Raw genomic sequence first — 16,109 nt, 5'->3', positions numbered from 1 at the left:
ATAAAGAAAAGAAACCTTGTCATGGGATGAATAATCTGCTTGGCAGCAGCAAGATCAGGAATACATTTTTGCTCCATCAATCATCCATTGACTGGCCTTTCAGATCCAGAGCCTCATACCTGTTGTGCAGAGGCACCTGGGAAGGCAAGGTGGGCAAGGAAGGGGTTCACCTGCTGCCCCAAGCGTAGACTTGCTTCCATTCACTCCTTTCCTTTAAGCTACTGCCTTCAGCCTGGTGGGGGGAGGATACAGGATCCCCTTGATCTTGTTTTTTTTTCTGGTGGCTGTTCCTGTTTCTGTCTCAGGGAGGACAGAGCATGGTTCCACCACTCTCTCTTTCTCAGACTCCCTGATGCTCCTTAACCTTTCTACTTCATTTCATAGCTGTGCCACCAGGCTGAGCAGATCATCCACTTGGTCACACCTCACACAGCTGTTCTCACTACTGCCATCCGTTACCATTGAAAGGCTCTAGCACTCCCTGTAGCCCAAGATCTGGGTGGTGGCTGCATGTTTTTGTGGGAGCTCTGTCTGGCTTGCCACACCCATTCTGGCAAGTGCAGAGAACATAGCTTTCTGTCGGGTGGAGCTAAGCTCCTTCTGAGAGAGTGATGACCACCAATGGAACTCACCTCGAGCTAGCAGGGTGACGACACCCTTCCTGTGCTCCCTTCCACATGAACTCCCACGCAAACTGCAGCGCCATGCCTTAGCCGACGCACCACGCTCTGTTTGTAGCGCTCCTGGTCGGTAGCGCTCCCTAGGCTGCTTTTTATAGGTGTAGGGGCAGCCACGGTTGCTCTGGCAACACCCAGGCCTCGTCAGCGTCTCTTGCGAGAGCTGCCAGCTCCTGGCAGGTCTCTCCGCTGCCCTGGCGTTTCCTTGCCTCAGGAAACCCCCCTGTGCACCAAGATCTGCCGCTCCGCAGTAGATCGGGCTGGCTCTGGAGCAGCTCCCCTCAGCAACTCGTATAAATAAATGAGAAGTGCAAAGAACATAAAAAAGATGTTCAGAAGAAACAGGAAGAGGATGTACAGCCTGGCACGCTCGATATACATGTGCACCAAGGTCTATCTTTTGCCAAAATGGGGCATAAGCCAAGGGACCCCATGAACTGCATCACGAACATACCAAGGATCAGAGATCTGCAGAAGATTTTTCAACTTCCTGGGTTTTTTTCCTTCTTCATTGTGGATATTACACCAGTTTACTTGTAAACTTATAAATTCTTATATAATCTTCCACCAGGGCTTCACTCTGAGCCTCACAATGCATCTCTACCATTTTCATTTTAGTGAAGACATAATGGTTACCACTACACCAGACCTCTGGATTCCTGGCTCCACACAGCTCATGGGGATGATGTCAGTATCTCCAATCTTAGAGACATCTTTGAAGGGCTTGTTGAACTTTTGGTCTAGCCTGCTACTATCTTAGTTACAATCAAAATGCATAATTTTCTTGAAGTAGTATGATCAATCTCTCTGGAAATACGAAATTAATCCGTGTGTCAAATACAAGTAGCTTTTGACTTACTGATAACTGTATCAAACCTTGATAAGTTCTAGATGTCTTTCCCACTCTGCATTAGCAAATCCTAACTGAAAAATATTTTGTCTAATTTCTGTAAGAGACGTTATCCATATGTACTAACCTGCTCTGTGAAAATTGATTAAAGTCATCCTGAAGACCGTATTTGTGTAGAAGTTCTCCTAGGAGGTAGCCAGTAGAAAATTCTTCTGAAAATGATCCTGGAACTAAGTTGGGGTTTTTTGTTCTTTTTTTTTTTTTAAAAATAAGAAGATAATTAAAAGAATTCATACACTAATCTTAATACAAATTATTATTTTTAGAACAAAATTAAGTCCAAACTTTATTAAATAATTCAAAAGAATTTTAGGAGATTAATATAGAAGTAATAGTTTTCAAGTCACAAATAAATCTGCTTTCAGTGTAATTATTTTGCAACATAAGCTTTAGGTTGCAACATAAGCTTTAGGTAGTCATTTAATTCTCATTTTCAGTGTTAAAAAGTAAACATTGTCATAATTGTCATTAAGATCATGGCAGTATCTATAAATGATACTGACTAAAATTTCTGTAAAAATGCAAATTAAAACAAAGATAGATCTGCTGCTCTTCCATGGAAAGTTGCTCCCTCCTTGCGGAACAAATGCTTCTCCAAAGCCAGCATGACATCTGCCATTCAAAACAAAGCACTGCTTTGCAAACATATTAAAATATTTTTATCCTCTGGAGTCCTTATTAGCAGACAAAGCTTGAGCTTCTCATACCTCCTGAGAGCACTTGCACCTTGAGGAAAATTAACTTCACCTCGAAAATCATTGTCCTGCACATGAAGATTAAAAATGTACCTGAGGAGACGTTGTATCTGGATGCGAGGAAGCAGGAGGGCTTGTCAGTAGGTCAGCGGGAGTTTGCCGTGGAGGACCCCCACAATCCCCCAGCGGGACGAAGGCCTGACCCTGTGGCAGCCCCCCACGCTGACAGGCAAGCCTGTTGACCCTGAGCCCCTGCCCCCTCCCAACGCAGCGGGGCCCCCACTCACCCATGCTCTGAGAAAGCTTCACCTCCTCGTTCGGCCACTCACACAAAATCTCCAACACAACAGGCGGTGGCAGCAGCCCTCATGACCATCTGGCACCATGTCCCGTTGCCACGATGACCAGGCCCGACGCATACGTGATGGAGGAGGGGAAGGCATCCCCGCCCACTGCAGCGGCCAATCCCCACGAGCACGTGCGCCTCCAGGAAAGCTGCACATGCACTGCAGGTGGGGTGGGGTCGCCGGGGGTGGCTGGGGCAAGGAGATGAGGAGGAAGGTGAGAACGCTGCGAGGACGAATGTATGTTTGCCTTCGCAGTTGCTGCCGGAGCGGCGCGCGCTGGGCTGTTGTCTGGCCCAACCACCTCTCCAGCAGGGCTGTTAGGCGCTGAGCGGGCAGGGTATCCCACACCGAGCGTCAGCTGAAGAGGTGGCAGCTGAGCTCAAGGGAGCTCATGGCTGGGGGCAACAGGATCCTTATAGTCACAGGTGGTCGGTAGCCCCTGTTATTCAGCATCCTGTTCGATGACCCTCTGCCATTTTCTCTGAGGTCTGTCAGCTTTGGCTGGTGGTGCAGGGGCTGCCTTCTCAGCCGTGCTGCCTGCCTGCCCCAGCCACCTCCTTGCTGGGTGGCCGCATGTCTAGCTGCTTGTTTAATATGTGTTTAAATCATTACTTCCCCACTCCACCCCAACCTTACGCTGCTCATTGCTGAATTTGCTCTTGTTCTAGCACAGATGGTTTAGAGCAGGGGACTCTTAGGCTGAAAAACGATCTGGCAGGAAAAAGAAAAATGAGAAAAAATTAATCTGGAGTAATTTTCCCAAATCAGTTCACATAATGGCACAAATTACTTTGTTGGCACTGTATGAAAGGGGGAGGGAGAGCAAAAACTGCTGAAAAAAGCTCTGCCAGTTTAAATGTGTGCTACATTGTGTGCTTACATTTCAACAGTAGTGTTTGTGTAAGAAGTCTTGGAAGCATTTGTGTGCAAATACAGCTGCTTGTGTGGGTCTGCGGTAAGCCAGTTTGGGGATCTGAGCTTGGTTTGAAATAAGCATCATCGATACTCATTTTTGCTCTGCTTTTGTTTGTATTAGGTCATCTTTGTTTTAGAATCACACTGAAATATCATGCATAGTTTCAGAGCCCCCATTTTGAACAGTGTGTTACAAAAATGTAGACCATAGAGAAGAGAACTACATCTGGAAAATATAGTGTACACCATGGGAATTTAAATTGACTAGTCTCTTTTTCCGGAAAAGATCTATAATTGATTTAATTAAGTTTTCAAGTACATTTTGGTACAATACAGAATCCTAAAGGATTATTTAATCTAGAAATGACAGGAACAAGAGGATCTAGTGGTTAATGACATGCAGAAAACAAATGGACAAGCATATATATTCCCACCGGGCAGGCATGCAGCAGCTTGGTGACCACCCGGCAAAAAGCAGTGTCCTCTGCTTCTCCTGAGCTTCTAGCACCTGGTAGAACCAATGCAGCCACACAGACAGAGCTCCTGTTCAAGCATGTGACCACCCAGGTTTCCGGCTGTGGGATCTGTGAAGGGATATTCCTAGAGGTGGAAAGTGATTGCAAGCAAGACTGTGGGAGGTGTGACCAGACTGATGAACTGCTCTGCTTGGTGGCCGAGCTGCAGGAGGAGGTGAGCAGACTAAGGAGTATTCGAGAGTCTGAGAGGGAGATTGATCAATGGAGCCGTACTGTGCCATCTATGATGTGTAGAAGCCAACTCAGCGTGGCCACTACAGAGGCAGGTCCTGGATCTGCTTTGTGCCAGGAGGAAGGCAGTATCACAAGGGATAAGGAGGGTGGAAGAAGGTTACAGCACGGAGCAGTAGGAGAAACCCCTCCTTACCATCTAAGTTATCCTCTAAGATACTGTTACAGAACAGGTATGAGGCCCTGGGTACAGTAGCGTATTGGGTTTGCGTGGCAAAGTTTTGGTAGCGGGAGGGCTACAGGGGTGGCTTCTGTGAGAAGCTGCTAGACTGCTAGAAGCTTCCCCTATGTCCAATAGAGTCAATGCCAGCTGGCTCCAAGACAGACCCGCCGCTGACCAAAGCTGAGCCAATCAGTGATGGCGGTAGCACCTCTGTGATAATATATTTAAGAAGGGTGAAAGAAAAAAAAAACACAACAAACTACGCAACTGCAGCCGGAGAGAGGATTGAGAATACGTGAGAGAAACAACTCTGCAGACACCAAGATCAGTGAAGGAGGGGGAAGAGGTGCTCCAGGTGCCAGAGCAGAGATTCCCCTGCAGACCGTGGTGAAGACAATGGTGAGGCAGGCTGTCCCCTTGTAGCCCATGGAGGTCCATGGTGGAGCAGATATCCACCTGCAGCCCATGGAGGACCCCACACCAGAGCAGGTGGATGCCTGAAGGAGGCTGTGACCCTGTGGAGAGCCCGTGCTGGAGCAGGCTCCTGGCAGGACCTGTGACCTTGTGGAGAGAGGAGCCCACGCTGGAGCAGGTTTGCTGGCAGGACTTGTGACCCCGTGGGGGACCCATGCTGGAGCAGTCCATTCCTGAAGGACTGCACCCCATGGAAAGGACCCATGCTGGAGCAGTTCATGAAGAACTGTAGCCCGTGGGAAGGCCTCACGTTGGAGAAGTTCATGGAGGACTGTCTCCTGTGGGAGGGACCCCACACTGGAGCAGGGAAAGAGTGTGAGGAGGAAGGAGCAGCAATGTGTGATGAACTGACCGCAACCCCCATTCCCCATCCCCCTGTGCCACTCAGGGGGAGGAGGTAGAGAAATTGGGAGTGAAGTTGAGCCCGGGAAGAAGGAGGGGTGGGGGGAAGGTGTTTTAAGATTTGTTTTTATTTCTCATTACCCTACTCTGATTTGATTGGCAATACATTAAATTAATTTTCCCCAAGTCAAGTCTGTTTTGCCCATGATGGTAATTGGTGAGTGATCTCTCCCTGTCCTTATCTCGATCCATGAGCCTTTTGTTATATTTTCTCTCCCCTGTCCAGCTGAGGAGGGAAGTAATAGAGCAGCTTTGGTGGGCACCTGGCATCCAGCCAGGGTCAACCCACCACAGGTAGATGAAGCGCATAATGAGAAAGAGGAGGAACCTGCGCAAGCAGTCTTGCCAAGATCAGAGAGACCAACCCCTCGCAACAAAACCTGCATTAAGAGCAGCACTGAGAAGAAACAACAGCAAGTTATGGTCGTTGGTGATTCCCTCCTGTGTGGAACAGAAGCACCCATTTGCAGACCGGACCCTCTTTTCAGGAAAGTTTGCTGCCTTCCTGGGGCCTGAATTAGGGACATCACCACAAGACTGAAGAGCCTAGTTCAACCTTCAGACTACTATCCATTTCTGCTCTTTCATGTGGGTACAAATGATGTCGCAACAAAAAGTCTGTGGTCAATCAAAAGAGACTTCAGAGCCCTGGGAAGAATGCTAAAAAATTCAGGAGCACAGGTAGTGTTTTCCTCAATCCTCCCAGTAATGGGAGACTTCAGAAGAAACAAGCAAGCCCAGGATATCAATACCTGGCTCCAGGACTGGTGCCTGCACCAAAACTTTGGGTTTTTAAAACATGGAAGAGCCTTCAAGAGACAAGGTATGCTGGGGCCTGACGGGATCCACCTGTCCCAATGGGGAAAATGCGTCTTTGGGCATAAGCTGGCGCAGCTGATCAAGAGAGCTTTAAACTAGAATCGATGGGGGAAGGGGATACCAACAGGATTGCAGTAGGTAAGCCAAGGGTTGGCATGGCATCGCCTCAGGGTGGCAATGCTAGTGGGAACATTTACACTGCTCCTGGGAGCACAGAGGGCTCAGGAGCATATCTGAAATACTTGTACACAAACGCACGCAGTATGAGAAACAAACAGGATGAACTGGAAGCGTTGGTCAGCTCCCAGAGCTATGATATCATTGATATTAGTGAGACTTGGTGGAATGAGTCCCACGATTGGAGTGCTGGGATGGAGGGCTACAGGCTGTTCAGGAGGGATAGGCAGGGCAGGCGAGGTGGAGGAGTTGCACTATACGTAAGGGAGAGGTTTGATTGCACAGATTGCATCATCACAGTTAGTGATGATGTGGTTGAGAGCCTCTGGGTGAGGATTAGGGGGGATGGAAAACAAAGGAGATGTTGTAGTGGGTGTCTACTACCAATCACCCAGCCAGGATGTAAGCATTGATGAGTTATTCTATAGACAATTAGGAGAAATTTCTGGATCGGTAGCCCTTGTCCTTATGGGAGATTTCAACTTCCCAGGCATCAACTGGGAATACCATACTGCTGTGACGAGCAAGCCTGGGAAATTCCTGAAGTTTGTGGAAAATAACTTCTTGACACAAGTACTCAGGGAGCCAACTAGGAAAGATGCCCTCCGAGACTTGCTATTTGTGAATAGAGAAGGACTTGTGGTGGATGTGATGGTAGGTGGCTGTCTTGGCCGCAGTGATCATGAAATGGTCGAGTTAAAAATTTTCAGTGTAATGAGAAAAAAGGTCAGCAGAGTTGCTACCCTGGACTTCAGGAGAGCAAGCTTTAAGCTATTCAGGGAGCTACTTAGCAGAGTCCCCTGGGAATCTGCTTTTGAGGGCTTAGGAGTCCACGAGTGCTGGTCAGCTTTTAAGAACCACCTTTCAGAAGCACAGGAGCAGGCAATCCCATTGTGTCGAAAGTCAAGCAAGTGGGACAGAAGACCAGCTTGGCTGAACAGGGAACTCCTCGTGGAGCTCGAGGAAAAAGAAATTGTACGATCTCTGGAAGCGAGGTCAGGCTTCGCAGGAAGAGTACAGAGCTGTGGTTCGTTTATGCAGAGAGAAGACATGAAGGGCCAAAGCTCAAATAGAGTTGAAACTGGAGAAACTGTCCTGGAAGGTCCAGCGACTCAAAGAAGATAGGTCCTACTTTCCACCTGTACGGACCAGTATCTCAGCTATTAGGAATCAGCGTTCCTCTGCTCAAGAGAGACGATATAGAGGGAACACACCACGGGGCACCCTATGGTTCTACCTGTGTGTCCTGGTTTTGGCTGGGATAGAGTTGATTTCCTTCCTAGTGGCTGGTGTAGTGCTGTGTTTTGGGTTTTAGTATGAGAATAATAGTGATAACACGCCGATGTTTTGGCTGTTGCTAAGCGGTATTTACACTGGTCAAGGACTTTTTTTTCAGCTCCCCATGCTCTGCCAGGTTCCCAAGAAGCTGGGAGGGGACACAGCCAGGATAGTTGATCCAAACTGACCAGAGAGCTATTCCATACCATATGACGTCATGCTCAGCATATAAAGCTGGGGAAGCAGAAGGAAGAGGGGGACATTTGGAGTGATGGCGTTTATCTTCCCAAGTAACCATTACGCGTGATGGAGCCCTGCTTTCCTGGAGATGGCTGAACACCTGCCTGCCCATGGGAAGTAGTGAATGAATTCCTTGCTTCGCTTTGCTCGCGCGCACGGCTTTTGCTTTCCCTATTAAACTGTCCTTATCTCAACCCACGAGTGTTCTCACTTTTACTCTTCCGATTCTCTTCCCCATCCCACCGCGGGGGGAGTGAGCGAGCGGCTGCGTGGTGCTTAGTTGCCGTCTGGGGCTAAACCACGACAGTTCTTTTTGGCGCCCAACGTGGGGCTCGAAGGGTTTGAGATAACAGCAGATTTGATTGGAATGTGCTAGATGATAGAATTTATAGCTGTTATTGCTGTTTAGCTATTAATCAGCAGGCTTCTGTGCTTGTCATAGGGCTTACTTTCTTTACTGTATATTAGAGTCTAGTGCTTGTTAGTGGCTGCCTTTTGCTTTTGCTGCTTGCCGTGCTGCTGTGCTGCTTATCACCTTATTCTGCTGTGCCTGGGAACATTTTGATAACAGCCATGTCTCCACCAACTAGCAAAAAGGAAACACAAGCTTTCTTAGGCGTTGTGGGTTTTTGGAGAATGCATATCCCAAATTACAGTTTGATCGTAAGCCCTCTCTACCAAGTGACCCGGAAGAAGAATGATTTCAAATGGGGCCCTGAGCAACGACAAGCCTTTGAACAAATTAAACAGGAGATAGTTCATGCAGTAGCCCTTGGGCCAGTCTGGGCAGGGCAAGACGTAAAAAATGTGCTCTACACTGCAGCCGGGGAGAATGGCCCTACCTGGAGCCTCTGGCAGAAAGCACCAGGGGAGACTCGAGGTCGACCCCTTGGGTTTTGGAGTCGGGGATACAGAGGATCCGAGGCCCGCTATACTCCAACTGATAAAGAGATATTGGCAGCATAGGAAGGGGTTCGAGCTGCTTCGGAAGTGGTTGGCACTGAAGCACAGCTCCTCTTGGCACCTCGACTACCGGTGCTGGGCTGGATGTTCAAAGGGAGGGTCCCCTCCACACATCATGCAACTGATGCTACGTGGAGTAAGTGGGTTGCACTGATCACACAACGGGCTCGGATAGGAAACCCCAATCGCCCAGGAATCTTGGAAGTAATTATGGACTGGCCAGAAGGCAAAGATTTCGGAATATCGCCAGAGGAGGAGGTGACGCGTGCTGAGGAGGCCCCCCTGTACAATAAACTACCAGAAAATGAGAAGCAATATGCCCTGTTCACTGATGGGTCCTGTCATATTGTAGGAAAGCATCGGAGATGAAAAGCTGCTTTATGGAGTCCTATACGACAAGTGGTAGAATATGCTGAAGGAGAAGGTGAATCGAGCCAATTTGCAGAAGTAAAGGCCATTCAGCTGGCTTTAGACCTTGCTGAATGAGAAAAGTGGCCAGTGCTCTATCTCTATAATGAATCATGGATGGTGGCAAATGCCCTGTGGGGGTGGTTACAGCAATGGAAGCAGAACAATTGGCAGCGCAGAGGCAAACCCATCTGGGCTGCCACATTGTGGCAAGATATTGCTGCCCGGGTAGAGAACCTGGTTGTAAAAGTACGTCACGTAGATGCTCATGTACCCAAGAGTCAGGCCACTGAGGAACATCAAAACAACCAGCATGTGGATCAGGCTGCTAAGATTGAAGTGGCTCAAGTGGCTCTGGACTGGCAACAGAAGGGTGAATGTCGTGGTTTAGCCCCAGCCGGCAACTAAGCACCACGCAGCCGCTCGCTCACTCCCCCTCGGTGGGATGGGGGAGAGAATCGGAAGAGCAAAAGCAGGAAAACTTGAGGGTTGAGATAAAAACAGTTTAATAGGGAAAGCAAAAGCCGCGCACACAAGCAAAGCAAAACAAGGAATTCATTCACTACTTCCCATGGGCAGGCAGGTGTTCAGCCATCTCCAGGAAAGCAGGGCTCCATCACGCGTAATGGTTACTTGGGAAGACAAACGCCATCGCTCCAAATGTCCCCCCCTTCCTTCTTCTTCCCCAGCTTTATATACTGAGCATGACGTCATATGGTATGGAATAGCCCTTTGGTCAGTTTGGATCAACTATCCTGGCTGCGTCCCCTCCCAGCTTCTTCTGCACCTGGCAGAGCACGGGAAGCTGAAAAGTCCTTGACTAGTACAGCAGCAACTAAAACATCTCTGTATTATCAACACTGTCTTCAGCACAAATCCAAAACATAGCCCCATACCAGCCACTACGAAGAAAATTAACTCTATCTCAACTGAAACCAGGACAGTGAATTATTTATAGCTTAGTGGGCCCATGACCCCTCAGGCCATCAAGGAAGAGATGCAACATATAGATGGGCTCGTGATCGAGGGGTGGACTTAACCATGGACACTATTCCACAGGTTATCCATGAATGTGAAACATGCGCTGCAATTAAACAAGCCAAGCGGTTAAAGCCTCTGTGGTATGGAGGGCGATGGCTGAAATAGAAATATGGGGAGGCCTGGCAGATCGATTATATCACACTCCCACAAACCCGCCAAGGCAAGCACTATGTGCTTACAGTGGTGGAAGCAACCACTGGATGGCTGGAAACATATTCAGTGCCCCGTGCCACTGCCCTGAACACTCTCCTGGGCCTTGAACAGCAAGTGCTATGGCAACATGGCACCCCGGAAAGAATTGAGTTGGACAACGGGACTCATTTCCGAAACAACCTCATAGACACCTGGGCCAAAGAGCATGCAATTAAGTAGGTATAGCACATCCCCTGTCATGCACCAGCCTCTGGGAAAATTGAACGATACAATGGACTGTTACTAAAGACTACACTGAGAGCAATGGGTGGTGGGACATTCAAACATTGGGATACACATTTAGCAAAGGCCACCTGGTTAGTTAACACTAGAGGATCTGTCAATCGAGCTGGCCCTGCCCAATCAAAACTTTTACATACTGCAGAAGGAGATAAAGTCCCTGTAGTGCACATAAAAAACATGCTGGGGAAGACAGTCTGGGTTACTCCTGCCTCAGGCAAAGGCAAGCCCATTCATGGGATTGCTTTTGCTCAAGGACCCGGGTGCACTTGGTGGGTAATGCGAAGGGATGGGGAAGTCCGATGTGTACCTCAAGGGGCTTTGGTTTTAGGTGAGAATAGCCAATGAACTAAGCGATATAATGTTAATTGCTATATAACACTGTATGTCATCACTTTTTTGGTTACTATATGCCATATCAATGTTATTTCCATGAGAATCACCCAGATTAGTGAAGAATGAACTTCAACGAAAGCAAGCAAAGTGCAGCAGTGATGGAACCAGAACTGGCTTCAGCATGTAACAATCCAACACCGCACACCATCTCTCCTGCCCTGAAGGAGTGTTATGACAGATGTAGCCCAAAGTCATGGACTAAATGAACTTAACAAACATTTTGGAGGGATGGCCTATAGACCAAGGGAATGATATCTGTGTGTATATATCAAAAGGCAGGGAAAGTGGTGGTGATTAATTGGAATGTATTAGAAAGGGTAGAACCTGGGCATGACGTAGAAGGTATAGAGTAAGGGGTGGATGCTGTCCTGGTTTCGGCTGGGATAGAGTTAATTTTCTTCCTAGTAGCTGGTATAGTGCTGTGTTTTGGATTTTAGTATGAGAATAATGGTGATAACATGCTGATGTTTTATTTGTTGCTAAGTATCTTTACACTAGTCAAGGGCTTTTCAGCTTCCCAAGCTCTGCCAGGTGCACAAGAAGCTGGGAGGGGGCACAGCCAAGACAGTTGATCCAAACTGGCCAGAAGGCTATTCCATACCATATGAAGTCATGCTCAGTGTATAAACTGGGGGGAGTTGGCTGGGGGGCATCGATTGCTGCTCGGGGACTGGCTGGGCATCAGTCGGCGGGCGGTGAGCAGTTGTATCACTTGTTTTTTCCTGGGTTTTGTTCCTCTCTCCCTCTCTTGTTTTTTTCCTTCTCATTACAATTTATTATTATTATTATTATTTTGTTCCAAATATTATAGTGTTCTTATCTCAACCAACAAGTTTTCTTACTTTTGCTCTTCCGATTGTCTCCCCCATCCCACCGGGGGGGGAAGTGAGCGAGCAGCTGTGTGATAATTGCTGACTGGGGCTAAACCACACCATCATGTATCCCCAAATTTACATAATTATGCCTGTGTTCTTATGCATATTGTGCCTTATTCTGAACCTATGATATAAGTTCTAATTTATCTTGTACAATTTATGTTCCAAGTCTGGCACATCTTTTTCTGCCCTTGGTTTTCAAAAGCTGCTTGCTCCCCCTAGGATCAGCTAGTTGCCAGCTTGTTTAGCTTTTTATGCAGAATAAATGCTCCTAGATAAATTATCAATCACAAGGTCCTTTTTAGTAGCACAGTAGCAGCATTTGTCAGACTGAATCATTAGTAATATCCAGAATGCACCATTTTCTTCCTGCCTCTTCTGAAAACGTCACTGAGTTTGAAGTAGCGTTAGTCTAGGTATATACTCGGGTAGCCCTGTCTTCAGTGTCAGTAAAGTGGTGATATGCCACACATCACTGTTTCTCTTTCTTCTTCTCACTGATGACTTCTGACAGTAAAGCTTATTCTGCCCTTTGTCTTGTTTTACCTCTCACTATACTGTTACTTCTCTTGTACAATACCAAATACAGATGCTCAGGCTGCACCATTCAAAACAGCTATTTCAACTGTAGTTATAAGAGTGGGTAGTTATTGATATTAAATGTTTTATTATACAAGTTCTAGTAAGTTGCTGGTAGAATTTCTTCTTTTTTGAAACTGTAATTAGTAGAGGATTTGAAGATTTAGTATAACCTTGAATAGGATTCTTGCTGCTCATTGCAATTTAATAAATTCTTCTTTCATTTCCATTTTAAAATGAGAATTATTACATTTTCTGTGACGAGAATTCTCCTGCATGGTAGATAATAAAATATGTAAATGAAGTCTTGACTTATTCCATCTTTTGGTCAGTTTGCCATTGGATGGCCGCAGAAAATTCTTTCACTAAAGCTCATATCTGCTATGTAATCCATATATTCTGCACACATCAGAAGAATCTTATAGAAACAGAGTAGTCTTTATCTTCCAGTTAGAGAAAGGTGCCTTTCTAAGATTTAGGTATACATTTTTGGTTTATATGAGGGTATCGTTCTTTTTCATCATATTTGGAATAACAAAAGGCTCAAGCCTATAAAAGGCAAGTGCAGCATACTGTTTATTAAGTTATTTTAGATCAAATAAATTCTGTCCTTTGGTTTGAAATTCTTTTTTTTTTACAGAGTAATGCATGATATTACTTGATTGTGCCAGGTGAAGCACAGAAAAATAGTTTTAATTTTGAAACAAGAAATAAGAGTACCTGACAGACTTTACTGCTTATATAGCATCAAATTAATGTCATTTATATATATATGCCATGCAAATAAAATTTAATAATATACTGCATAATATGCTACATGGAACGTAAGATTCATATAATTCTGTTTCTATTATTATGCAACTGCTTCTTGTGATTAGCTGCCTTGGGAAACTCTGTTCAACAGTCCCTTTTAAGGAATGTTTTTAACAGTTTCTGTTCCATGGTGAGAGAGGAATCAGATATGGAAAGCCCAGGAATGGCAAACATAACCAAAAAACACATAAATGATATTGTGACATTGTAATTGCTTTCTTACAGACTCAGACATTCATACAAACAAAATCAGACAGTGCAGCAGTTAAATTCATATGAATTTTGGTTCAATTGTTTCAAGATTTGGTCATCTTATCATTTGTGTCTAAAGCTAAGGAATTAGTTTGCTTTGCTTTGATATGTTAACATGGAAAACCCTTTACTAATGGGAATGGATCTTGGTGATTGCAGCCATCCCAAAGCAACTCAGGAAGAAAATTAAAGGACATTTTGGTAAGTCAAACTCTATCCCATCTGATTTATGACACCCAGCTTTACAGAAACCTGTAAGATTTGTAAGAAAAATTATTTATAGGTTATGTGTGGGCGTGCAAGCACATGTGTATATGCTTTTAAATATTTTTTAAAAACATTCAATGATTTTGAAAGCTCTTTTGCAAGCACCAAGTTCAGTGTTTCAAATCACTAATAAACAAAAAAATAGCGATTGCTATCTTACTTCTGCAATGTAGTTCCTTTCCCATAAAGTTACTTATTTGAATGAAAATAAAATAATTACTTTTTTTCCTGAATTATAACTGTAATTCACTGAATCAATAATATTATCTTCCTTTATGACATACTTATATTTTTGAAATTTGAATAATTATATAAATACAGCTTCTTCAAACATTTGTCTTGAATTTATCATCCATCAGCTGGTTGGTGCAAACAGTAGAAAATGAGTATAGCAGTTTTTTATAGATATCTCTGGCTCACTTCTTTTTGTGAAATAGAGTAAGTAACATTGCTTTCCTTATGATAGTTTTTGATATTTAGATAATTTCTTTTTGTTGTCCCCATCACTTCTGTATTTGTAAGCTACTATTTACAACCTTTTTGTAAGATTAAAAGTACATATTTCCATCCTGTGTATAACATGTCAGCATATAGAACAGCAGCTGCTACAGAGGTGTAATTTTTCAATAATTGTAACCTTTTGTTTTGTTCTGCTTTGTGATTTATTATACCCTATGTCTGTATTACACAACAGAAACTTTTAAATATGGTTAGTTTTTTCCCTTAATCTTTGAGCTGAATATGATGATCCATTTTTATTTTATAGCTTGTGTTTGGTTTATGATGAAGATATCCTCACTAGTGAAGAGGACTTAATTGTTGATCATTAATTTTCGGGGAGGATCCCTTACAGTGTTCAGAGCATGCAGGTGTGGTTCAGCCATGATTTATGAGACAAGTCTGTAGCGTGGAAATTTAACAAGCAGAAAAAAAATGCATGTTTTGCAAGGTGATAGACTACAAGAAATTCAAGACAAATAATGGAAGCATAAATTATGTAATTACTAAATAATGGAGATGTAAAATCTGTATAAAAAGTTTGTAATTATAATTTGCCTCAGCAAGAGATATTTGGTGGTATGAATGTTACTTAAAGGAAAAAAACACTTTGGAGTTGAGCATTTTGGTTTTAATCCAAATGCGTCTTCAGTCGTAATCAGTAAAATACATGTGGTAGAAAAGTAGAGACAATGATAATGCTTAGCAGAAATTCTCATAGAATTGTTTTTGGTCTGTAAATCTGTTGAGAGTTCACTTACCTGCTGACTACATAACGGCCTGGGTTAACTGGGGAGGCAGTTTAGGTGTACTAACCATAACTTTTAAGCATACCATTTAGAAATTTATGCTGACTTCTAATGGTGATCCATCTTTGACTTTTTCAGAAATTAATCCTATCACAAGGCATTGCTGCTTACCAGTTACCCTGATGAGAAAGTTACAGTTACCCTCTTTATCACAATGTTATGCTGAACCTGCCTTACTGGCATCATGTCACAATTGTCTCTGCATTAGTTTCACATAGCTGAAAGACCTGTCTCTGTTTCTAAGGTCATATTCAGAGTTAAAGCATAAAAAGGGAGAATTGAGACAGGGCAAAATTAAAAACGATTTAATTTCTTCTTTTGCATGTATTGTCCTTGTATGTATCAAGAACTTCTTAAGAGAACTGTAGATATTATGCCATAATATTCCTATTGCAAACCTTATTTATCCTAATATTCTAGATATTCAAGTATAGTATGTATTCCATATATATTCTGTTTACATTCTTAATGCTGTAATTGTAATTCTCTGGAGTAGTGTTTGGGAAAAAATGTAGTAAAATTCACACAACAAACCCTGTTGTGTGAAATGGTGAAATTCCTAAAAATAAAAATAATTAGAAAAACCACCGTACTTCTATGAGAAGTTCCATTTCAGACCCTAGCTGAACCTTAATATTTCTCCAACCTCTGCTTTCTGGTATGTTCCTTATTTCCTCCTCCTTATTCAACTGGTATTACTGTAATTTTTATTGATGGCTGTAAGTTTTTGTGCAAGTTTGTGACTACTCAGGAAGCATACTATCTTTTACAACTTCCTCAAGGGGGGCAGTGGAGGGGGAGGTGCTGATCTCCTCTCTCTGGTGACCAGCGATAGGACACAAGGAAATGGAATGAAGCTGCATCAGGGGAAGTTCAGATTGGACATTAGGAAAAGGTTCTTCACTGAGAGGG

Source organism: Mycteria americana, assembly GCF_035582795.1.
Source record: "Mycteria americana isolate JAX WOST 10 ecotype Jacksonville Zoo and Gardens chromosome Z unlocalized genomic scaffold, USCA_MyAme_1.0 Scaffold_18, whole genome shotgun sequence".
Classification (NCBI taxonomy): domain Eukaryota; kingdom Metazoa; phylum Chordata; class Aves; order Ciconiiformes; family Ciconiidae; genus Mycteria; species Mycteria americana.
Note: the sequence above shows the minus strand (reverse complement) of the source record.